At 45.3% G+C, this 24,588-nt stretch overlaps 1 pseudogene across 1 annotated transcript in view; it reads left to right on the top strand.

Annotated features, from left to right (window-relative positions):
• The first annotated feature begins 5,841 nt into the window (after nt 1-5,841).
• LOC144103370 (uncharacterized) overlaps nt 5,842-24,588 on the top strand; it is a 39,978-nt pseudogene continuing 21,231 nt past the window's right edge. The window contains exons 1-10 of the transcript XR_013308289.1: nt 5,842-5,982; nt 7,375-7,505; nt 7,607-7,745; nt 7,803-8,040; nt 8,110-8,271; nt 8,861-10,415; nt 19,202-19,382; nt 19,449-19,822; nt 19,880-20,118; nt 22,052-22,648. The product of XR_013308289.1 is annotated as an uncharacterized LOC144103370 (transcript). The remainder of the gene's footprint in view (nt 5,983-7,374; nt 7,506-7,606; nt 7,746-7,802; nt 8,041-8,109; nt 8,272-8,860; nt 10,416-19,201; nt 19,383-19,448; nt 19,823-19,879; nt 20,119-22,051; nt 22,649-24,588) is intronic.

The following is a 24,588-nucleotide window of genomic DNA, read 5'->3' as shown; positions in this document are numbered from 1 at the left end:
GCTTTACCGTTACCGAAAAAAGTACCGCACGTTACTTTGCCGTTACTTCATGGCCATAAATGTTATGTTTTCGTCAGCTTAAGAACTTACGATAACAATTTTATTAAGCTAGCATTTCACAAATAACATCTAGCCCAAACAACGATTTTACACAATATCCTGATTTAACGAGAATACTTTGCACAAATGTGCAGGAGCTTAGCAATGTTATAGCAGCCTAAAGTTACCTGTAGAGGTACATGTGTTGGATTCTAACTGTGTGGTACATGATGAAGGCATCTTGTGAATGTGGCATTAAACACAAAATGACACTCCATCATGAATTCTAACTTCACAAAGAAAAGATCGCTGAACTCTCAACTAGTTTAGAGTAATTCTGAAAATGCTCGGCATGCTTCCACTCTGTAGAGAGTTGTGTGTTGTGAGTGGTTTGGGAAGGGGAGGTAGGCGAAGGCAAGTTTGTGAATGCATGTTCGTGCAGGTGTTTCATGCTTTATGGCTATTCTATCTTTTTTTTGGTTGGGTGCATTGTCAAGAGCAGCTGTTTTCTGGCATGCATGCGAGCCCCAACAAGGGTTGTCGGGAGCACCTTCCATTTTGTCTATTTACATCACTTTAGGTGCCCTGCACTTTTTCTAAAAAAGGGGGCAAAGTAGGTCACAACTGGAACAAAAAGTAACTAGTAACGTGAAACCTCACGTTACCAAAAAATGTTATTATAAGTATGCTACCCGTTACAGTTCCGAATTGGTATCGAGTACGTTACTAAGTTACCGAAAAAAGTAGCATGTTACCGGTAACGCCGTTACTTGTAACGCATTACCGACAACATTGATTGACAGTTATGTTTAAACGTATCCCACAATTCTGATATGCCGTTGCCCAAAAATGTCCAAAGTGAGTTCCAGGTAGTCTAGTACCTTTATGTGTTTGTATTTATTTAATTTGTTTCATTTGTTGGCCACACGGTAAAGAAAATGACACAGTGATGAAATTGAGGTCTAATATGCACTAATGTACAATGAATGAAGGGTCTGAATACCAGCGGTTTAGAAATACCAGGTCAAGAATAGAACTGGATAAGCCATGTATTCAGTAACATGGTTGGGTTGGTTGGTTAAATAACAGATTGATGAAGGTTATGAGTAAACATAATATTGGAAAGAATCAGTTTTCTGAAGCTTCTATGTTTGCATTAGGGGAGGCACTGGTCTCAAAACGAAATTTTTTATTATTAGAGATATCAGTGCGATTTCATGAGCAGTTTAGATTTCTTTTTGGCTCTGGGCCTGGAGTTTTAACAGTTACTGCGATAATAAACGGAGAAGAATTTGTGCTGGAACCATTGAATTTGTACTGATTACCCTACATTTACCATGATGCATTTGGAATTCTGGCAACGCTGCCTGGCGCAGAGCACAGCGTCTGTTTGGTGGCTATACTCAGTTTCATACATCAAATGCAACTCTGTCAAAGCTAGCGCACTTGTTTGCACTGCCTGCATCCATGACCAAAAAGTAGTGCATTTCTTGTGGTGAGCGAAACATAGTGAATCCTTTGTCTGCAGGCTTACTACATGATACATTTGTCATGAACTCGATACATGATACATTTGTACATGATTTGTACATTGGTACATGATACATTTGTCATGATCAAATGGACTCTTACTGCTAACGTCGCACTGTACCTTTCTCGTGCCTTTGACCACTCGGCCACAGAACAAGCGCAGAGGAACACACTTCCCTTTATTTTCTCGTTCGGACTACTACCGTACCTTTCACAGTGTTACACCTGATGTGTGAAACGGAGTATAGCTAGCGTCCACTGCAAATTCTCACTCACTGTCAGCAGCACACACAGATGAGGTAAAGGTGCTTACTGATTGCGGCTCTACACTGGTTGAGGAAGAAAATGTAGTGCCTTCATGGGAAGAAAGGAAACAGAAATGTCATTAGGTGTTTCACCTAGGTGATCACAGTGCAATGGTTGTTTGAGGCCGACCAGAAAGGGCGACACAGCTCACCACAAAAGAGACCCAGAAAGTACGGCAACAAACAAAAGAGAAATAATAATGATTATGATGATTACGTCCTGGCTCCTGGCTTTATTGCTCTTGAAATCATATACCAATGTGCATTTGTTGTTGCTAATTTTGTAATGAAATTCTTTTCATTCGAAAGCCAATTATCTCACATCAATTTTTTGCAACATTTGACTCTGTTTCTCAGAAACCACAAGCGCTAGAAACAATTTCGGTAAGAACATAACAAAGGCAAGGGAAAGTCTACTGGACCACAATTGCAGAAATTAATCCAGGGAACTTTGTTTCACAAGTTGCTTATTGCTGATTTTGGCTTAAAAATCTGTAGGGTCCATTAAAGAACAAAAAACAAATAGCTAAAAGCCTAAACAACTATTGTGGTTCAGTAAAGAGAACATAAAAAAACATTGAAATGACGCCCCTGTGGGGAGAGTTGGTGTATGACTAAAAAAAACTGCAGGGCTATGACGACAACACAAGAAAGAAAAGGACAACTCATGCTTATGTGTTGTCCTTTTCTTTCTCGTGTTGTCATCTTTGTGCTGCAGTTTGTCTTTCACTTATTACAATGATACTAGTGTGACTGCTGTGACGCTAGTAGATTCTTAGAAAAAAGGTCTCGAATACAATCTAAAATACATGGGAGATAGAGGGCCTACCCTGACCCCTTAACTGTTCCGCTACTGCGCCGTAGGTGACTGGACGCAGATGACCGACGTTTTGAAAAAGCCGGAAAAAATTCATATCGTGCATGTGTACACGCTGCGCCGTCTAGGTTGTTTCTATGGGATGAAGTTCATAATTGCGGCTTTTGCTTTCAGTTTCGAACGTGAGGGGGTGCCGTGAAAAACAAAACTCCAAACTGCTGCAGCAGCCTCAGCCAGCGAACACGATGTCTGCATCGTCGTGCGCTCCTCGAAATCGAAATCCAACACCGAGCACTTCGGCCGGTTTTAGTTCTGGTTTTTGCAACGAAAGCAGCGGCGATTAGTCAGACAACAATGCACGAACGTCAGATTTCGGTTCCGGCACCAAGACTGTCTCAGGCTCCTGCAATGCAAGCGTGTATTCACACGTGAGTTTTGTTTTCATTCGCTCTGCATTTTCTGCGGTGCATGCGGTTTGTAATTTATGAGAGTGGTTTATTTTTATTCTTTGGGGCCTCTACAACATATGGCCAAGATAGTTTGCCAAATGCTCAAGGTCGCTTCATGTTTTTCAACCTAGGCGACAGCAAGAAGTCTATGTTGGGGCATCGCTGTGGAGCGGTGCTCAGTGATTCGCTCGACCTCTCGACTTCTTGATGTTCTTCGCAGTGGAGGTGATGAAGACTCTGTATGAAGACGCTAATAAGTATGGTTTGGTGAAGATTTTGAACAGGCAAACATATGCTTGGCATGACTGCTCATGGGAAGTGGTGAATCTGTTGGAGGTGCTGAAGTTCATTGGAATCATCATACACACGGGAATTGTTGACCTGCCGCGACAATATCTGTATTGGAATACAGGAATCATCTATTCTAGTCTTCAGCCATCAAATAACATTTGCCGAAATTGGTTTTTTGCTTTGCTTGTTTTTCTGCACGCAGCGGATCCGGGGGATTCAGTGGCAGCTGCATCTATTGGCAAGGCTTGGAAAATGTCCTGGCTTATGAACCACATCAAGGAATATTCATCGATCCTGATGTTCCACAGCTTGCCGAAAACGCCAAAAACATGGAAAACAGAGGGAACTGCAAGCTCTGCAATTAGAGAGCAAAACATGAACAAAGATCAAACGTTATGTGCAGCGCCTGTCAATTCTTCCTCTGATTAACATCTTCACGTGATTGCTTTTCATAGTGGCACCACAGTCATGACCGCTTACTTGACCGGCCATGGAAAGTGCAATTATTTTTCCTCAGAGCTGAAACATTTGAAACAGTTTGTATATTCCAGTTTTCCTCTAATCAAGGTCTCACTTAGTACAGCCGGTAATTTTTGTTTTTTCTGCATACTTTTTTCGTGTTTTTGCCACATTTTACTAATAAATGTTCTAGTACTTTTGCACACACGATTCTGCTGTTTGTTTCATTCATAAGTGTAATAAGCTACAATTTCATGTATTGCAACATGCGCTGGGTTTGTTACTTCTTGTGAAAAAAATTTTTTGTTTTCATTACACTCCAAATCGTCCATATTTTCATGGTAGCGAAAGAGTTAAGATGTTCACTTTTGTGGCCATGTTTGCAACAGCATGCTTTGTACATAAATCTTTATCACAGTTGTGTTCTGAGATGAGTGCCTTGCTTGGGCAGGTTGCAATGTTGATTCCAGATCACCATTGGGACATTTATTGATATGCAGGTGACAATAATCTTGCTGTGCAGGTGACAAATGGCATAAAGTCGGCGGGCGCAAGTGTCCGTGAGGAAGAGCTGTGCAAGGAAAGCCCGAGACCACCACCAGCTCCAGCTTTCTCTGCAAGTAGTGCCAGCGGTGTTGTTGAAGTAAAAGTTGACGTACACTCGCCCACTTCCTTTAAGGAAGAGAGCTCTAAACTAGAGCAGGCTGTGGTAAGCACTGCTGCTCCTTCTAGTGTCAGCAACCCATCTGCCACAGTCCGAGCAGAGGTTGAGGAGGCTGCTCCTTTTAAGGAAGAGAACCCTCCAGCAGAGCAGTGTGTAGCGAGCGCTGCTACCCCCACCAGTGGCAGCAACACATCTGAGGAAGTCAAAGTTGAAGCTGAGGCACTTCCTGCCATCAAGGAAGAGTGCCTTCAATGGGAGCAGCCTGCCATGAGCACACTGCCACAGGCCAGCTGTGACTGGCTTGCTGGGGCTGACCATAATCGTGGCGGTGTGGACGAGGCACCCTGTGTGCAGCAGCAGCATGCCGCCAATGATGCGGCGTGTGTGAGGGCGGCCAAGGCGGCTCCTGCTGAGCACCCTCATGAAGATGGCATCCCTGACGAGGGCTTGCCGTTGGCCACCATGTGCAGTAGAGCTAAGAGAGAGAGAGCCAAGAGCACGAGAGAGCCCAGCACATGACCGGGCCCACCTGACAGCCGTGCGTACCGTGACTCGCCTGGTGTCTCGCACCGTGACTCTGTCGGTACCGTGACTCACCCACCTAGACGTACTGCACCAACAGCAGCAGTACATCCGGCTCATGCAGCAGCAGCAGGCACCACCGCAACAGTGACCGGCAGGCCTATACCAGCCGCGAGCTGGGGTGCAGCAACCAGGTGCACGGCCGCTTGTCTATGGACTGCAGTCTGGCCTAGGCGTGCTGGGCCATGTGGACCCACTGAGCAGCCCACTTGTGTACCAGCAGCTGCTAATGGCCAATGCCCCGAGCCCATATGTGGACATGCTTTGGAGCCAGAAAATGCCTGGCCTGCCACCACCTACCCAGACTGCCTGGACCATGGTACAACTGCAAGAAGCAAGGGCATCCCAGGAGAGGCAGAATATGCTTGAAAGGTGTGCAAGGTGCCCCCTGGCTGTTCTTCCTTTGTGCACCTTTGGCTTTTGAGGTACATTTGTGTTTTCCACATAAGTGTGGTCAACTTTGCTGTTTATCGCATTCACTTTCGAGTGTGGGCTGTAAGTGCACAGCAGCCGTTCCTGTAACTTTTACTAGCAGGTACTGCTGCATTCTTTGGAGAGTTTTACCTGGCAGCCTGAATTGTGTTAGCTGCATAAATACTTGGCTCTGCATTGAGAGTGATAAGAGGCAGTGGTAATTGGTGCCTTACAAAAATGGATAAATTGGCTTTTCCAGGGAGCGGAGAGACGAAGAGAAAAAGTGGGGTCATGAGAAGTTTGAAATGCTGGAGTGTGAAAAACGCAAAGAAAGAACGGCTGGAATGGCATAAGAAGGAAAAGCAGGACCATGCCCAGCGTGATGCTGTGCAGCAGCATTTTGAGGAGTCTCTACGTTTGGCTAGTCAAAAGGTGAGTGCTAGGGGAGCGGTGGTGCGGGATGTTTGCTGCCCCAAGTGCCCTAGTCGTAGGTTTTATGTGCAGGCAGGGAGAGGTACATTAGATAGGTTGCCGTTGACTTTGTGACGCTTTGTACCCTTTCACCTTTACCCTGTCCTTGTTCGCTCGAAAAGTCAGCCTAACACATGAGATAATTATATCTTCAGTGGAGAGTGAATTAAGAGCTTTAATAGTGTTTTGCTTGGATGACTCAGTGTCGTTATTTTATGCCTTCCAGACATACTGCAGAATGATGTATATGGCTCAGAATCCACATCAAAATCATCTATATTTTCCCAAGATAGGTTGCATTATACGTGGCACCTTCGTCTTGGCCCACTCACTGATAAATTAAGACTAACAGTGCAGTACTGAAGCTTGAGATATTCGAGGGCGATTCAGGAAGTAATGCCTCCAAGGTGATACCAGCTACCAGTGATACCAGCAATGTCAGCTACAAATAGTGGCATCATTTTTCAACATAGTCCCCATTACGGGCAACATACTTGCGCTGAAGGAGAACAAGATTTTTCACGCCATCGGCGAAAAATTATGGTGACTGCCGGCGACACCATTGGTGAACTACTGCTTCCGCCTCCGCGTTACAACTGCAGCATTGGCCCTTAATGTGGTCCTTAAGTTTGCTGAAAAGCCAAAAGTCGCAGGGGGCAAAATCCAGATTATAGGCAGGATAAGGCACATTGTTCATGAACCTCAGGCACTGCAGTGCTTCCCGAGGTTTGTGGCTTGTGTGCGGACAAGCATTGTCAAGGTGCAGAATTGCACGCTTGCGCGTATCATTGCGAATGCGTTGCAATCTGGCCCGCAGTCGCTTTAGGGTATCAGCATAGCAGTCTGAGTTTATTATCTCACCGTGTCGCAGAAATTCAGTATGCATGACACCATCCCAATCCCAGGAGAGAGTCAACAACACTTTGCCAGCATGTGGGACAACTCTGAATTTGCCTTGCACACCTCCACGCAGTGCTGACATAAACATAGGCATCCCTGTAAACTGCAGTCAGATGGCGATGAATGTTGATAGGTGCACAACCTTCCGCAATCTGAAAATACAATTACAGCCGGTGTTTCAACCGGGCACCACCACCGGATGCCATGAATTGTTTGGTTACCCTCGAGCAAAAAGAAATAGGAAGGTGAAGCAAGTGACATTCTATAGCTTAAACATCATTGCAATAATATTAGAGTTCAAAATGTTTGCAGTACTATTGGCAAAGTAGTGGGCTTGGGGACATTACTTTCATGAATCGCGCTCGTATTGGTCAGTCTGATAGAGGCCTTGGACGCTACCTTGAAATCTGTGATCTGAAATGCTGGCACACTTTTCTTCTGTTTCTTTTTTAGCAGCCAAGGCCAGGTTGGAGCCACACTGCTAGCTTACCCTACTTAAAAGCTGCTGTAAACCCTTCAAGCAGCTCTGTGATTGCACAGTCCGACAAGCAACGGGAAAAGCAAGAGTTGGACCGCCATGAAAAGTAATCTTGTCATTCTTAGTGCTATTCTCTGAATCTGCTCTGCTTTCAGGTGTTGCAGTGCCTACCTTTCACCATTTAAAAATGTGCACCGTTTTCTCCAGGTATTCCATGGAAGCTTCCACACGTGTAGCTACAGATCATGAGCATTGGTTTTCGATGGTCCAGCAGCAGCGGCAGCAGCAGAGGATGGATCGCCAGGGGCAGTCTTCTTCTGTGCACCACCGGATCTCTTATTCTGAAGTAAGAGTATTTGTGACCTACCTTAGTGCCCTTCATGACACTGTTTTATACTGCCAGCAGGTGAAGCCGAAGCTGGAGATCCCTGCCCAGTCATCACCAAACACAAATCAGATGCTTGCTGGTTGTAACCTGTCACAGAAGGTGGTCAGTCCTGCGGTTCCATTAACTTCATTAGTCGCAGTGACCACCTCAAGACGGGAGCCCAGCTTTAACCTGTATGGTTACCAGCCATTCCTGCAGATGTACATAACTCAAGCTCAGCTCAAAGCCAGAGAGGAATCCAAGTCGCATCATAGGTATGCAGAGACGGTGCCCAATTATTGTTAAAAGCTGGTTGCTATATGCAAATTTTTTGCTTGTTTCGGTCAACCCGTTATGAATAACCAGCCCCTTGTTTCTTCACCTTCTCACTTGCCCCAGATAGAAAAGTACCTGCGCTTCGATCGCTCAACAACACCTGATGGCCAGAGGGGAAGTTCAAAGCCCCCTGTTAAAGACTGGGTCAGTCCAGCAATGTCTACACCAGGTACTTTTTTTGTTTTTTTTTTGTTATTCGATAAGTGTACCATGAGGCATACGTTGAAAAAGGAAGGGGGGGAAGGAATGCACGGGATTGAAAGTTAAAAGAAGGAGTGAAGAACCGTTGCGCTGAGGTAGTCGCACAGGTTGCTAATGAAACGGTTGTCCATAGTCCACTTCACATAGTCACTTTCGCGGTTCCGAACCGCAGGCCCACCTCCCTGAGGAGCCGTTTTCTGATAGCAGCCGTCGCTGGGCACGTCCATAACAAGTGCCGCACATCACAAATGTCCGGTGCAGCGCTACAGTGAGGGCACCTGTCAGGTGCAGGCAGATCTTTGGCACGCCACCGATGACGGACAGATGGTGTCAGAGCCACCCCTGCTCTAATCCGGCGCACAGATACCTCCTCCTGCCGAGTAAGACTACGGGGGAGAGGGTGCGAACACGGAGGAATTAGAGCGCGTGTTCGCAGGCGCAGAACTTCGGAATTGGAAACATGGGACAGGAACGGATCTGGGGAAGAGGGGAAGGTGGCGGATCGTCTAATTATGAAGATGAGTCATAGCATCCGCTTGAATGTTATGTTACACCAGGTACTTTCCAGCCATATTAGTACAACTCTGCTGGCCCTGCGCCAGCACACCAAGGTTCTCTTTCGATGTGCTCTACCAGTTTTCCTCAGGAAAAAGGGCAGAACCTTGTCAAGTGCTGACGCTCTCCTCAAGACTCTCCTCTGAGTACACCTTTTTCCCGGTCCAGGTAGCTACAGCAGCAGTAGCAGTAATAGCAGCCAGCTTGCCAAGGCATCACAGCTGTACTCGTACAGCCTGATCCAGCAAGGCCTAGTACCTAATCTCCTTTACATACCAAGTACCCCAACCAAACAAAGCTCCAAGTTGCTGCCCCCAGGTGTGATGCAGGCAGCCCCCGGAGGTCAAGGTTCTTCGCAGAGTTCTGGACAGTATGTGTGTTCCGTATCTGGCATCACAACAGGCACCCAAGTGTGTCGTCCTGGCCAGCATCAAGAGACCAAGCACTCGTATTGCCCCATGCATGCGGTGGGGCCCGTTCTTCAGTCACGGTCACCATCAATGCATCTACCACCAACCAGTTCCACTCGTCCCCGGTTGACTCCTCCATTACAGCAACCACTGAACCTGCAGCAGGGTGCCCTGTCCCTAGGTCGAGGCAAGGCTGCACATGAGGCATAAAAAGAAAAGCTGCCGTCACCAGTTCAGTGTTCAGTACCTGCATCTGTGGCCATTCTGCCAGCATGTGTCATGACACCTGAAGGTGCTTCCCCTCAGGTCACGTCGGCTGCCTTGACACCTGTGCAGTTAACAGCAGCTGCAACTTCACAAGAGACTTTTAAGCCATTTTCAGCTGCCATTCTGCAGCAGCAAGCACCTGCTGTACAGCAGCAGGTGCCACAACCATCCTCTTCTCAGCAAGCGACGCCATCACAATCTCCCATTCCGCAGCAGGCTGCCACTGGCCAGGACAGCTATTCACCATTCTTCAAGAAGGCTAGAACAAAGGTTCACCCTCCAAACGTTCCTTCTCCTGCCTCTGGCGAGGACAGCAAACCTGGCAGCCTGGGTGGTGGCTCATCTATTGTGCACGAGTCCGACTCTGACACACGAGTCACTCCAAGCACGTGCACGACAATCAGCAACAGCAGCAGCAACCACACGATGCTGAAGAAGGCTTGGTTGCAGGGGCACTCTGAGATTGAGGATAAGAAACCTGCTGATGGAGAAATGCGACTGGAAACTAGCAGTGCCTGTGCCTCACCTGTAAAAAGCAAGCAGGAGCAAGCAGTGATCAAGACAACCATCAATGGCCATGACACTGATTCAGGCAGCTCTGTAAGGGATGACTGCTGCTCCAGCTCTGCGTCAGAGGCAAAGAAGCCCACAGTGAGTCGCAATACGAGGTTCTCCAGAAAGTGGGCTTCTACTGGCACGGAAAAATCTACAGGCAAAAAAGAAAGAGGAAACAGTGAGAGCAATAGTGATGCAGCTCCTGAGGAGAGCTCCCCAAAGAAGGAAGAAAAACAGGAGATGATTTCACGACTTTGGGAGAGGCCCAAAGGCATCAGGCACGAGCCTGCGGATGAAGCCACCACTGTGCCTCGAAAAAAGCAAGGTAATGGGCCTTTAACAGTTGTCCTTCTGTAACTTTGTACTACCCCATGAGATAGTTTTTTCAAAATTCCTAGTGGCAGCCAAAAAGCAACCTGAATATTTTTTTAATGAAGTGAGACCCTGAAAAGTGTTACATTATAATTTAACATAGTACCCTTTGTGCAATGAAGGTGTGCCAGTGTTTCAACAATGCATCGATTCTGACAAAAAATAGTTGAGCTCTCCCTTGCAAGTTGCATGCACCGCTTTTTGCACTTCATATTCCAGGATGAAACCTTTGCCACCGAGCTATGTTGTTAAGCACAAAAATGTAATCACTGGGTGCTAGAAATGGTAATGCCCTGGATGCATGTGGCACTTCAGATGAAGATTTGTAACTTTCTTAGTTGCATGAACTGTGTACATACCCATTGTAATATGCACACCAGAGGACAGCAAGCCATGGAGTTTGGACTTGATTCCAGGTTTAACGTCGTACTCAAGCTGGTCACACAGACTTACTGTTCAGAGTGCAGTGATTCCACCCTTGTGCCATACCAAACCAAATTAGCTGTGCCATCTTGATGAAGATAAAGTATCACCTTATCTGAATTTATTCCAGGTTTAACATCGTTCTCAAGCTGGTCACACAGACTTACTGTTTAGAGTGTAGTGATTCCACCCTTGCACCATACCAAACCAGATTACCTATGCTATCTTGATTAAGACAAATTATTGCCTTATCTGAATTGATTGTAGGTTTAACGTCGTTCTCAAGCTGGTCACACAGACTTACTTTTCAGAGTGCAGTGATTCCACCCTTGCGCCATACCAAACCAGATTAGCTGTGCCATCTTGATAAAGATAAAGTATCGCCTTATTTGAATTGATTCTTGGTTTAACGTCGTTCTCAAGCTGGTCACACAGACCTATACCTGTGCTACACGGGCATGTTTCAATGACATCTGAGTCTAATGCCATTTGAGACTTGGAATGACATTCGGACTCCTCGGACTCCCGTGGTGCTACACGACACTTTCCGAACGCATTTGAAATTTGCTCAGCTCATTTTCAGTGCACAACGGTGATGACAATAGCGGTGGTCACTGCGGTCACACTGGTGTGACAACAACACTCTCACGGTCAACAGCAGCATATGATTGTAGTGGGACAAGTTTTCTTGGCCAACGACACCGACGAATCCGATCGGCGGAGGGTCAGCCTTCATGTCCTCGGCGGCTGAGCGAAAACATGCTGATGAGCAGACGGTGTGAATATATTCGCGCTTCTACCTTATCCGTATTGAAAATAAGCGAAACAAGCAGGTATATTTCACATGTGCACACTTGAACACTCACCAGCGATAAGCGCTTGCCAAATTAATTTTAATCGATTGTGCCTTCCTTTCCTTCCGCGACGACTAGGCCTAGCGATTCCGCTGAGTTACGTCTGTGAAGTCGGCGGTTGTGAGCAGCGAATTCACAATTTTAAGCAAATGCAAATGATCAACGAGTGTAATTCTGACAACAGTGATCTGAAATCAACGATTGCTCACATCGCAGGGCACGCATACGGTGAACGGGAAGCGCCGGTGTTACCCAGACTGCCGAGCAGTGCTTTACGGCAAGTAGTAATCGTCGCCGTTGCTATTTTGTGGATAACAAGTTATGCATTTCCAATAGCACGAATGATCCCCAATCATACTTCAGGATAAAGTAGGTTAAAATAAAGTACTGGTCACGCCGGAAGAAGTCGGGACAATTAGGGACAAGTGCCGGTCGTACGTGATGTCAGCGGCCCGGCTGTCAAGTGTTTCTCAGGCAGGCGATCATAGCGGCGCTTCCCACAGATTGTCGCACTGCGTTAACAAGCACGGGCACGACCGATACAAATGAAGAGATTATTTAATAGAACTGAAGCGCAGAATGCGTTTTATGTCATGGAAACAAGCGCTAGCTGTTCATACGCAGCGATGTTGTTGTTGTTGTGGTTGTTAGCCTATCAAAAGATGGCACATACCCACACTGGGGGACCGGCCAAGAATCGGGTGGCTATTCACCTGAACGCAGCTAACAAAAAGGAAAAGCACGTGGGAGCGCAACACCGGTGAATTTTTTGTCATGAACAGAAAAGGGATGAGTGTTTTGATTTTAAAATTTTAAGAATAATAATAAAGAGAGGGATTAAATATTATTGATTTAGTCAAAATGTAATAATTGATAGAAAAGAAAAGGTTGGAACACTTAGCAAGGCAGTCAGTGAGATTCTATCAGGAAATTTAGAACAGCGGTACAAACAGATCTGTGGCTGAACCCAAATGTGGCGGCGCCAAATGATAGCAAGAGCGGGCTGCTCAAACTAAGGCCAAGATGCTGCAAGGGCTCCTCCAGCAACCTTTTCCTCAGAGCGTTGAATCGGCGACAATACAGCCAAAAATGTTCAATAGATTCAGGCTCACGGCAAAATGCACAAAGGGAAGAGAGCGCCAAACCCGACTTGTGTAAATAGAAATTTAGAGGGGGGATGCGGCAGCGCAGCCTCGTCAGTGATACTTCAAGCTGCCGAGAACAACAAATTTTCCTGTTCCAATAATATTTAAGGTGCTCATAATCCGCCGATGTTAAAAGTGATGTGTCCTGCGTGCTTAAAAACGCACGTCGCCGAAATCTAGATGCTGTAATATAGGCTGTAGCCGGGATGATTGGCAACACGGGGCCGCTGAGGGAAGCCTTTTGAGATTATCAGCAATCTCATTTACTGTCACACTGCTGTGACCGGGAACCCATACTAAATGAACAAGGCTCAAATGCAGAGGAAGTAGGGATAAGAAAGTTGATAAAATGGGACCGTCAACATGTGCAGCGAGGGACGAACACAAAGATAAAGAATCAGTAATTACTGCAACTGCTGTAATAGAGGGGTCTAGCTTGCGTAGAGCAAGTACAACTGCCAGAAACTCTGCTTGAAAAATAGGGGTGAAATCTGGAAGGCGCAGAGAAAAGGACCAGTCTAAATGCGAGCAAAATATTCCCACACCTGCTTTTTCATTGCATTGCGATGCATCAGTGGCTATTGCTATATCTGTAGGTAGGGTCCTCAGATGATCTTCCAGAAGACCATTTAGAATACTCGATGGCAAAAGTTTTGCATTTTTTGGGAATATGTCGTCGAAAACAATGTGGATAGCGGGCCCATTGCGAAGCGCAGGAAGGATATCATAAATGTTTACATCATAAGGCTGAAGTAATCTTTGCACAAACACTACCCGAGGGGAATTGAAATGAGACCAGGGGACACCAAAAAAGGAGGTCGGCTGAGAACAGAAAATGCTTTGGGAACGGTGGAAATGGGATTCATAGATCCTGAGGTAAGTTTGCACCGTTAAAAATTGATGTCGTGATAAGAGAGACGGAATGCGGGCTTCAAGGTAAAGCACATTGATAGCCACAAATTTTGGAAGGCCGAGGCACATGCGAAGTGCTTCCCTCTCTAAAAGGACGAGAGGGCGAAGTTTATATGTAGCCGAGCCTGAAAACAACACTGATCCAAATTCTAAAATTGGCCTGACATACATTATGTAGATCATTAATAGCGCATCTCTGCGCATGCCGTACCGGTGATGACATAATCTCCGTAACATGCCCACGGCACGAGCCCCTTTCGCCACGACATGGTCAATGTGAGGTCGCCAGGTGAGTTTGTTGTCATAAATGACCCCTACGTATTTTAGGGATTGAACCTGCGGTATTATTTTTAACTGGCAAGTGAGAGAGACCACTACAGGAGTGAATAGAGGGAAAACAAGAGTGGCGCACTTGCCAACATTTAACTTCAGGTGTAATGCGCTCAACCAGTGCTCAACTGTATTCAAATATGACTGCAACAGACCATACAGAGAATGTATATCCGGCGCAGCAGCAAAAAACGCAATGTCGTCCGCATAGACGTAAGTGCGTACATGGCGGTGGAGAGGAATTGAGCTTAACAGAATATTAAAGAGCACAGGAGAAAGAACAGCTCCTTGCGATACACCTCGCGTTTGTCTATACCTCTCTGAATGAACACCATTATGGACGCAAAAGAATTCCCTGTTATGAAGAAATGCAGATATCCATGCAACTATATAATCTGGAAATTGAAGAGACTGTAGCCTATGTATCAGGATGGAGTGTTCTACACTGTCGTAAGCTTTGGCGACATCTAACGTAACCAAAGTCGCGACCAGCCGTTGATGACGAGCAAGGAGAATTCTGCTCTCAAGATCAGCATGTACATTCCATATCGAACACCGTGGCCGGAAACCGAGTTGGCACGGGCTGAATATACTCTTGCGGTCCACAATGGCTGACACACGAATCAGTAACACCCTTTCTATCAACTTTACCACGTTTGATGTTAAAGAAATTGGCCTAATATTATCCAATTCATAGCCTCCACCCTGATTTTTAAGTAAAGGGATCACCTTGGACAGCTTCCACTCAGAAGGTATCCAAGCGTGTTTGAGAGAGTAGTTTATTAGGTGCAATAAGGAGTTGGGAGACTCTTCAAATAGAATCTTGAGCATCTTTGTGGTAACACCATCAGGACCAGGAGCAGCAGCTGGCATTCTCTGGACAACTTGTGAAAGCTCTGATAGATTTACTTGTGAGGCATTATCATTTGGCACGACTGGTGCAAACAACAATGGTCGCAAAGGTAGTAAAGACGAGAACCACTTTTGCAGGCCTGTGGCTATTAATTCAACCGCCTGGATAGCTTCTACAGGTGACATAACTAATGACTGAAAATTATGAGAGGACATGAGCTGTTTCCTATACCGTAGAAAACCGAATAGTGCACGTCGGTTGCCCGCCTTTGAAAGATAATCGAAGTGTTCTGAGTCATATTTTTCCTTTGCGCGAGAAACTGCGTTTGAAGGTGCCTGCAATAAATTTATATTCACTCCAGTTATTCGGACATTGGTAATGAAGAAGCTTTTTCCATGCTGCCTTCCTCCGCCTGTAATCTCTTGTACAGTCCGCATTCCACCAGTTAGAAGAATTCCCTTTTGTTGGCCTCACCAGGAACTCCGACTTTTTACGGCTTTCCTCAATATCCAGACATATGCTTGCTGACTGGTGGACCTCAGCGATGTTAGACACTGGAGCAAGGGCAGAGCGCAACGCCATCTTAAATCTTTCATAATTTACATGTGACCGCAACTGAGAAGACGCCGGAGTAACACGACATATGATATCAAAATGAATAGGTATATGATCACTTGAGGTGCCGCTATCAACTGTCGACCAATTCGTTACGCCAATTCCAGGACTAATGAACGTGAGATCTAAAACAGATTGAGTGTGTGAGCGAAGATAAGTGGCCGATCCTGAATTTAAGCACATCAGGTTGTGATCAGAAACCCAGTCCCAAAGGCGCTTGCCGCATGTATTAGTCCTTAAACCCCAAGACACATGGTGAGAATTGAAGTCCCCAGCCACGAGAACTGGGTTTTTACAGTTTACGAGTAAAAAGTCCAGAGGTCTAACATCCTGGACTCCATTGGGGAAATAACAATTTGCTATTGAAAATGGTGAGCACCCAGGAAGTACAAAGTCTATTGCCAAAATCTCACAGTCAGGAGACATTTGTTGAAAAGATACCACAGCCCTGTGGCAAAATTTTGAAGGGACTAAAGTTAGTAAACCCCCGCCTCTTGACTGGTGGTCTAGGCGAAATGAACGGTAATTTTTGATATGAAAATATCAAAAAGCAGCGATGTAAACAGTATGAGTGCAACCAACCGTCCTCGTCAGCACACTCTTGTGGAAATTTCATGCTCACGCGGTAAATGTTCATTGGTGTACTATTATCTGCCAGCACTTACTTAGAGAGAAGAGGGGCAATTTGCTAAACAAACAGCAAGAAAAAGCCAGCAGCGGGTATCGAGATGAGCAGCCACAGAGACGAAAGCAGTCGCGCGGCTGTGGGCGGGGCGAAGCGATGACGGCAGCGACGCCGATTGGTCGGTTTGGGCTGTGTTCGGGTTCCAAATTCTGGAATGTCTTTGCGGAGCTCCGTCGACTCAAATGTCATCTGAACCGAATGCCGTTGAAAAACGTGCAGCAGCGGAAGTTCGGCAGTCGAGCCGAATTACATTCGGTTCAAAGGTATTTGAAACGCCCGTGTAGCAGGGGTATTACTGTTCAGAGTGCAGTGATTTCACCCTTGTGCCATACCAAACCAGATTAGCTTTACCATCTTGATAAAGATAAAGTATCGCCTTATTGCTCCAATTTGCTTTAGAATTGGGAGGCAACATAATCTTATTTTCTGCCAGAACATTACCAGCGCACAAAATTCGTTTCTTCCTGAAGTTCGGGATAAGGGTACTGATCATGAAAAGAAACGCCATTATGAGGCAGACTTTTGTGGTATTCTTTTTGTTAATTGGAATTGCAGCTCCGGAGCGATTCACTCGACCTATGACAAAGGATCTCTAAAAGTGAATTATTTGTTTGGAGCATTTTTGTGATGGGGTTCCCGGCCTCAATGAAGCCCCATGTAGCCTAGATGGATAACGAAGAGAATGGCAGAAGTCTCATATTATCCCTAAGCCTACATTATCGGGGCAGGTACATGGATTACAAATGCCAAGCATCCCATGATGATTGGGAAGCTGAGTCATGAAAATAAAGCAGAAAGTTGGCCTGCATGTGGCAGCTTGGGGCTGGTGCATTTTATTAGTTAGGGCTGGGTCTCTGATGTCACATGGTGCCAACATCGGTGTGCCCAGAGAGGCGAAAATTGCAAAGCGTAGGGTTTAATGCTGAGCACATGGGCTGTGAGGAATGTCGTAGTGGAGGGGGACTACAGATTTAATTTTGAGCACCTGGGGTTCTATTTCTTTGACTTTTACTTGCCAATGTTGCAAAATTTGAACATGTGAAACTCAATTTTTTTGTTTCCCTTAAATCCTTGTGCCCCTCCATCAAAAGTTATTCGGTGTTTGTTAAACAATTGTCATGGCCCATGCATGTGCTGTTGCCAGCAAAGTTTGTGGGATGAGATTTTTTGGAAAAACATTTATTGCAGCTTCACCTCGCTACCCAGTCCTCTGAGATTGTTACCAGAGGGAAGAGCATATAGGCGCCTAGTATCTTCATACATTTTCAGCAGTTGGCTCGCGTGGCTGTACAGGAATAAATTTTTTTCCGCACACCCGCGTCACGTAAACTTTTGCTAGCGATATTGGGCCAGTAATGTCCAACGTCATTGCAGTGCACACACATTCAGAGGGTACAGGGATCCATGGTGCAATACATAGCGCATGGTCCACCCTGACTTGTCAAAAATGAATCGCTGCATGTTGACTCTTTCTCGTGCTCACTTAGGGGCAGCATCTTCAATGTGTTCTGTATTACAACACAACCTTTTTTGGTTATTTAACCAAAGCTAGGGGGCCGATGCACGTGCAATCTTCCCGTGCAGTAAAATATTGTCTCCGGTTTGCAGTTAATAATTTCTTCCCGTCTGTGGTCAAGGCAGTGCCCGGTGAAGGCGCTGGCATTGAACCACCCCCTCCCCCTCTTTCCAAGGAGCGTCTGTGTGCATCCCGTGACATGACCTTTCTTGCTTCGTGCCCGTTATGGTTTGACAGTGCACAATGCCGGTCTTCACCGTTTTTTTTTAATAATGTGCCATGTCTAGAGAGTTAGGTTACCGGCATTTTATTACGTGCCATATCATCATGTATAAGTCCAGTTTTCTCCAGAAAAACGTTCATACGAAATTGAGGAGTCGACCTATACTCGGAGCTGACCTATTTGTGGGGTATAAGTCCTAGTAGTGGGGTATCAAGTACTCTTGGACAAGCAGAGGGTAGTAACTCAATTGCACTTGCACATCGTTTACCCGGCACGCTGGCATTGGCGGTCACTTCCTGACGTGAGCTGTAGCAAGAGCGAGAGCAAACTCCTGATATTCTCTATAGCATGTGTCGCACTAGAATCCAAATCTACAGGACTGTTTGCAGTTATGTTTGCCATTAGTTGAGTCGGGCCGCACGCAGCTGTGGAAGGCAGGGGGGAGCACCGGTTTTTTTCTTTTGATTTCTATTTGCTTCTAACTGCTGTCCTTGTAATTGCATCATTACATGTTTACTGCTTTCATCACATTTTTTTTCGTGTGCATGGTTTATTGCTAGGCTTGGCTATTTTAAATATTTTTCACGGTCCGAATGACTTTGAAGTAATAAGGTTTAACTGTGCTCATTTTAAGCTATATTTCTAACATCACAGTACATTTTTAATATTTGAGCCACAGCAGAAGCAGTTTCTTTGATTACAGTGAATATTTTAGGCACGTACAGTTAGAAAAAGCTTCCATAGATGGTGCCAGCTACACCAGTAGAGGGGGTATGGAACCACACAGTGATCTGCATGCCAGGTGGCCACTGTGTAGCCAAACTAGTGGCAGAGGGATGTAGTGTTTCTGTCAAAATAAGTTGTTGCTAAATGTAGACGTCACCCTTCCCATGATGTTAACTTATGCTGATGCACTGCCTTACTTGGCAGCAAGAAAAAACATCCAGATTAGAGTGCTATGCGACATGGTTGCAATTTTCTTTATTGCCATTTCGAGGTTACTTTTTGACTCCTCCCCTTGTATATGCATTCTGCTTGTGAAAATATGTGGTAGTTCCAAGTTTTGTCTTCCCCCCTTCCTTTTTTTACGAATGCTTTTCTGGATTTTGGACTTCTGTGCTGTCAGGATTAAACTGACTGTAGTGCTTGGGACATTTAGGGTTATGTCTTTTATTTTCTTCAGCGAGGTCATCTGAGAAGCTGACTAAAGCTCAGCTAAGGAAGTCTGGGAAGCCATTTCTTCAAGATGGATCCTGCTATGATGTCGCTCGAAAGCTGCCAAAGTGCAGAGAGTGCCGAATGACACCAAACCAGAGAAACAAGAAAATGCCCGACATCTTCTGCCGCTTCTATGCATTCAGGAAGTGAGTAGAGAACAGTTTTTCTCGAAATTCAAATGGTTCACCATCTCTTTGTCCTTATGCTTTCAGGCTTTGTTATGGCAGGAATGGCACTCTACTGAGTGGTGGCTTCTCAGAACCAAATGATGCATCAGAAGAAGATCTGAAGCTCTGGCTTCCTCCAATGGATCATACTCCCAAGGACTTGGATGTGACCACTGCTAAAATCATACTGTCCCACGTGGGCGACCAGTTTTGTGATCTCATGGAGCAAGGGCGGGAAGCCCAGTCTCTACACATGGGTGACGGACAGACCATGTCATGGAAGCGTGTAGTGCAGGGTGTGCGGGAAATGTGTGATGTCTGCGAGACTACACTCTTCAACATTCAGTGGGTGTGTCACAAGTGTGGCTTTGTGGTGTGTATAGACTGTTACAAGGGCAGGAAGCATGGCACTGTGAAAAGTGAGCCTGATCTTTGCTCAGGATGTGCGAGATGTATATGTTTGGGTCTCCTTGCAGCTGAGGAAACGCCCCCGAAGGACGGGGATGAATTCCGGTGGCTCATGTGTGCCAACCGACAGCCTCATGAACAGGACAAACTGATGATAACCCAGATAATAGCAAGCTCTGCTCTCTGGGATGTTGGCGACTACCTGCACCGGATACGCAAGGAGTGGAACATTCTGAGCAACTGCTGCTGTTCCAAGCAGGGTGGTGAGAGTGTCTGCAAGGAAAACGCTTCTGTTGGGCTGTGCAAGGTGAGTACTGCAGAGAAGAGAATTTCGGTTTTTCTCAATCAGTCACCAAGCGTCTCTTGCAGTGTTTCAAACTTTTCACTCTTATTTCAAGCAGCAAAGCATTAAAGCAATTCTATACCTTCATCTAAGCGCAACAGTAAAGTTGGTTTGCTTTTTTCAAGATTTTAAACGGGGCAGCCATTTTGCCGGTCAATTTCATGCGGAAAGGGGCATTCTGTTCATACTCTGCCAAATGTCTAGCGTTTGTTTAATGCTGTGAAGTGTGGAAAATTTTAAGGTACAGTAAATTCTTGTTGTAATGAAGTTGTCAAAAAAGTGAAAAGACGTCATTATAAACAAATTCTAGTAAAAGCAGGTGAAGCCGAAACATTAGTTCCTAAATGCTAAATGTATGCCAACGGCATATCAGTACTCTTGACTGTGCTGATGTGAAAACCGATATTCATTACCGTCATTATGAAGCATTGTTTTCGGGTTCAAACTAAATCTGGCATATTGTGATGATTCCTCTAGGTTACTAGGTTTCCTGCCACTACACTGTAGTCTCCCCATCCTTTCGTGTGTGGTAGGAAATATCGCCTAATTGGCCAGACAAAGAAAAAAATGCCACCGCCCATGTGCAAGTTGCATCAGAACGTGATCGTTTCCTTCCCTTTTCTGCACCTCCTTTAGCACCTGCATAATGCATCATAGTGTTACAGGAGATGGCACTGTACAACAGTGTGACCTCTTCTGTCACTTCTTACTTTGCTGCAGTAAAAGAGAGGGAAAGGAAAGGATCAATGTGCTTTTCTTACAGGCTTTCAGTGTTTCGCCGATTCGTCTTACGTTCGACGGCATGCACACTTGCATTTCTGAAGCAACAGCTACGGCTGTTCAGTAAGATGATGTCGCCAAGCATATTTTATGTTGTGTATTGTGTGTTTAGCTTTATACCCGCTTTGGTGTTTCTTTTGCCGCAAAGCATGTTTGAGTGTAAGGTATTGTCATTTTGTGTGCATACTAGATGATCCATTAGTGTAGTAGCAAAATGTTGCATGGCTTTTCTCTGTCTCATGTTACTTTGTGTTCAAAATTGGTATGTGGCAATGTCTGAAGGAAAGGACAGTTTCGGTGAGTGGGAACAGTGCAAGGTGTCCGTGCGCGTGTGACAACTGCATATCGGTACAGTGCACCATCATATTTCATTAACAAAAGGCAGGAAATGTTAAGGCATGGCAGTGAGACTTTGGAAGACAGGCCACCCATGGGCTATTTGGCCGCTTGGAAGTCGCCGTTGAGGCAAATGCTGCAAGGTGGGAATCAAGTGGTTTGTGTTCTGCTGACCAATGATTGTGTTGCGGTTGTTCTGGTTCCTATATAACCCGGCCTTATTACTGGGTCTGTACAAGCAGTCTTCACAAATGTTTTGAAACATCCAAGATCTCATTGCATTCCGTGCCCAGAATGTTGCCACTTGAAATGAAGAAAAACTAGAGTGCAATATTGTGATGAAACTCTAGTCATCGTGATGAGAGCCGCTTTCATTAGTTGCTGCTGATGGGGGAGAGAGCCTGGAAGTTCCAGCATTCTTCTATGCCTGTCTGAGAAAGATCGCGACAACAGTTGTTTGAGAAAAATCACATTACAGCAATTATTTAAGAACTATCATGACAATTGTTTCAGCATGAGAGGTGTTCTGATGATTGATTATTGACCCCACAGAAAAATTTTAAAAAAGGTGTCTATTATATTCAAGTGTTAAAACTTATTGGATGCCCCTCGTACTAGGCGGAATTTGCCATTTCTACACTTGATGTAATCTAAAACAAATGCACTTCATTGCATTTAGGGCAAACTTAGGAGTAGAATGACTTTGTTATAACGAAGGTTTACTGTAGTTCTTAGTCTGTATCGGTGTGCAGCGTGAAGTGGCTGACTTTTTTTCTTGCAGCAACTCATGGGCACTGTGAGCAAGTCCTTCTCAGGCAAGGAATGCTGCACAGTCAATGGCGAGACATTGTGTTGTGCTAAAAGCAAGAAACAACCTGTGAATGGCGTCACCAATACATCGCCTGATGACCTAGGCGGCACCTATAGCTCGGAAAGCGGAGGCTCTCACTTGTCGGTCTTGGCAGATGTTGCACTTCACTCTTCAAGCAAAATGGATGACAAAGGCAGTGATCAACAGCAGACAAGTGAAGGTGGTGACGAAGAGAAGGGCGAAGACTACTCCACACTGCGCGAGCTGCTCATACGGCCTACCAGTGGCATTGCTAAGAAGAGTCGAGTGGATGAAGCAGTGGCCACTACTGTCGAGCAGACGGTAAAGAAAGACGAAAAGCAGCTGGTGCACTTTTGCCGGCGTTATTCCAGCTCACAGAAAGACCGCGAGATGCTTCCTGTGCGTGTGTGCACCCTATCCGAGAGCTTTCTTCTCTATCCCAAGATGCCCCACTCCTGGCTTTGCAATGGCAAACTGCTGGTTCTTCATGAGCCTCGGAACAAGAACAACCTGGGAGCGTTCCAAGAGCAGTGGAAGCGGGGCCAGGTGTGTCTTGCATGGTACTGCATGGGTGCATATTTTGTATTTCTAATTACAAGGTCATGAAAAGGGCAAAGCACAGCCGATAGTCCAAAACGTTGCTGCTCTTATGGGCAGGCTCCATACCATGCAGTCAGCTTGTCTGCTGATGTGTTTGCAGTTTCATACAGAGGTGGAATTTGGAGGAAGGTGCTCACTGATTAACTGATACAGTTCACAATTTGTAGATACATGCTTAGTCCGAATGATGCAGTTGTCTGTGGCAAGACCTAATGAGGCATCGATATTTGTCATGCACTAGCACCATCGCTGGAGGTATGCTGTGGTATGTTTGAGACTGCTGATGAGCTGAGTATGTTAGGAGAACTGGACCTCCCTTTTGTTTGCGTGGGATCATTGCCTTTTTCGGCCCTTCACCATTTTTGAAGTGTGCACACCGCATTGTGCTCGAAAAGGCTCTGATCCGCTCTTACAAGGTCTTGGCGTGTTCCAACATTCACAAGTTTTTCATGTTGCTGCAATGGTGAAATGAGCAAAGAAGCCCAATAATGTAAAAAAGCTGCAGGTTAGGTTACGAACCTTTCAAGGACGGAAATATATTATTCAGCAGTTCTTGAGGGTTTTTGAGGTATGCACAAGGCTTTGTTACACTTGCTCTAGATGATTTCCTTTATGTTAGGGGATCATAAAACTAGTGTAGCTTCGTTAAGCTGTTTAGGGTGACCGTAGTGAAATGTTGTACACGAGTTTCGCACTTGTAGTCAGGAACGATGTTTGCTGCTGTCGATTCTCCCTTCATCATCTTCAAATGCTATTCTTTTCACTGCACCCTTTCCCGTCATCTTCATAAGATTTCAGCCACCATTAGACGTGTAGCAGATTATGGACAGTGCTTTTGTCAGACTACAATAAGCTTTGGGCATCATTCTAAAAGATTTCATCATGGTATTGAAATTGTGAAGTGCACTTTATGTGTTAAGTACTCCGGTGATCTTGACTCTTAGGAGAAAACTCTGACAGTGTTGTTGGTTGCAGGAGTTGGAGAGAATACAAGGCTAACTGATTTCTAGCATGATAGCTTGCATATATACTGTAATTTTGGTCCACATAGTGACAGCAAATTTCCTGCCACTTAACTTATGGATAGTAGCATAACTGCAGTTTACTCCACCATCCAGATAACCCTTGTTGTGCAAACACTTTCCAGAACATAGGGCCTACGTTTACCTGCACCTGGAGTCTACATATGCTGCAGTTTTGTGGCAATGCGCCAAACTTCGCCCTGCTTTGCTTTTTAAGCAGCAAAGACAGTGGACATGGATGTTCCATCTGGCCTCTGTTTGCCAATTTATGCCATTTAGTACAATTGTAGAACGTTGTTGTGGGGGGGTTCATTTCAATAAAAGGTAGAACTGCATGAATTGGAAAGGGCAGGAGACAAACATGGGCACAGACTTCTGTTTATTCATGAGTGTAAGCACATGCTATGTAAGTGCAGCACCAAAGCACGCAACCACCTTTGTCATTCACACAGTCATCATATTTTTCTTCTTTTGGGTAAGCAGACAAAAAACTAACTCCAGGGCAGATTAAAGAAGTGCATTATCAGACACAGTGTTCCTAGAAACTTCATGCAGGAACAAAGAATTATAGGCAATATTAGCAAAAAAACCCTCTTATCAACCTATTATCAATCAATTGTAGAAGGTAGAATGGAAAAAGAAAACAATGAAGGTGATGGTGATAAGGTAAAAGTGGCATTAAGTATAAAAACAAGCACGACAGGATGGAAACAACAAGGCACAAATGTTTAGGTGAACATTAAATAAAACCAGATAAAAGAATAAATTTTTGGGCCTGAAAAACAATTTACAGCCATGCATGGTATATAAAAGGTATCGGAAAATTGTAAGTGGTATTCTAAAAAACTAAAAAAATTCATTCTG

The sequence above is a fragment of the Amblyomma americanum genome, chromosome 9 (assembly GCF_052857255.1).
Source record: "Amblyomma americanum isolate KBUSLIRL-KWMA chromosome 9, ASM5285725v1, whole genome shotgun sequence".
NCBI classification, from domain to species: Eukaryota; Metazoa; Arthropoda; class Arachnida; order Ixodida; family Ixodidae; genus Amblyomma; species Amblyomma americanum.
The sequence above is the reverse complement of the archived record's forward strand: the minus strand, read 5'-3'. Positions and strand labels throughout refer to the sequence as shown.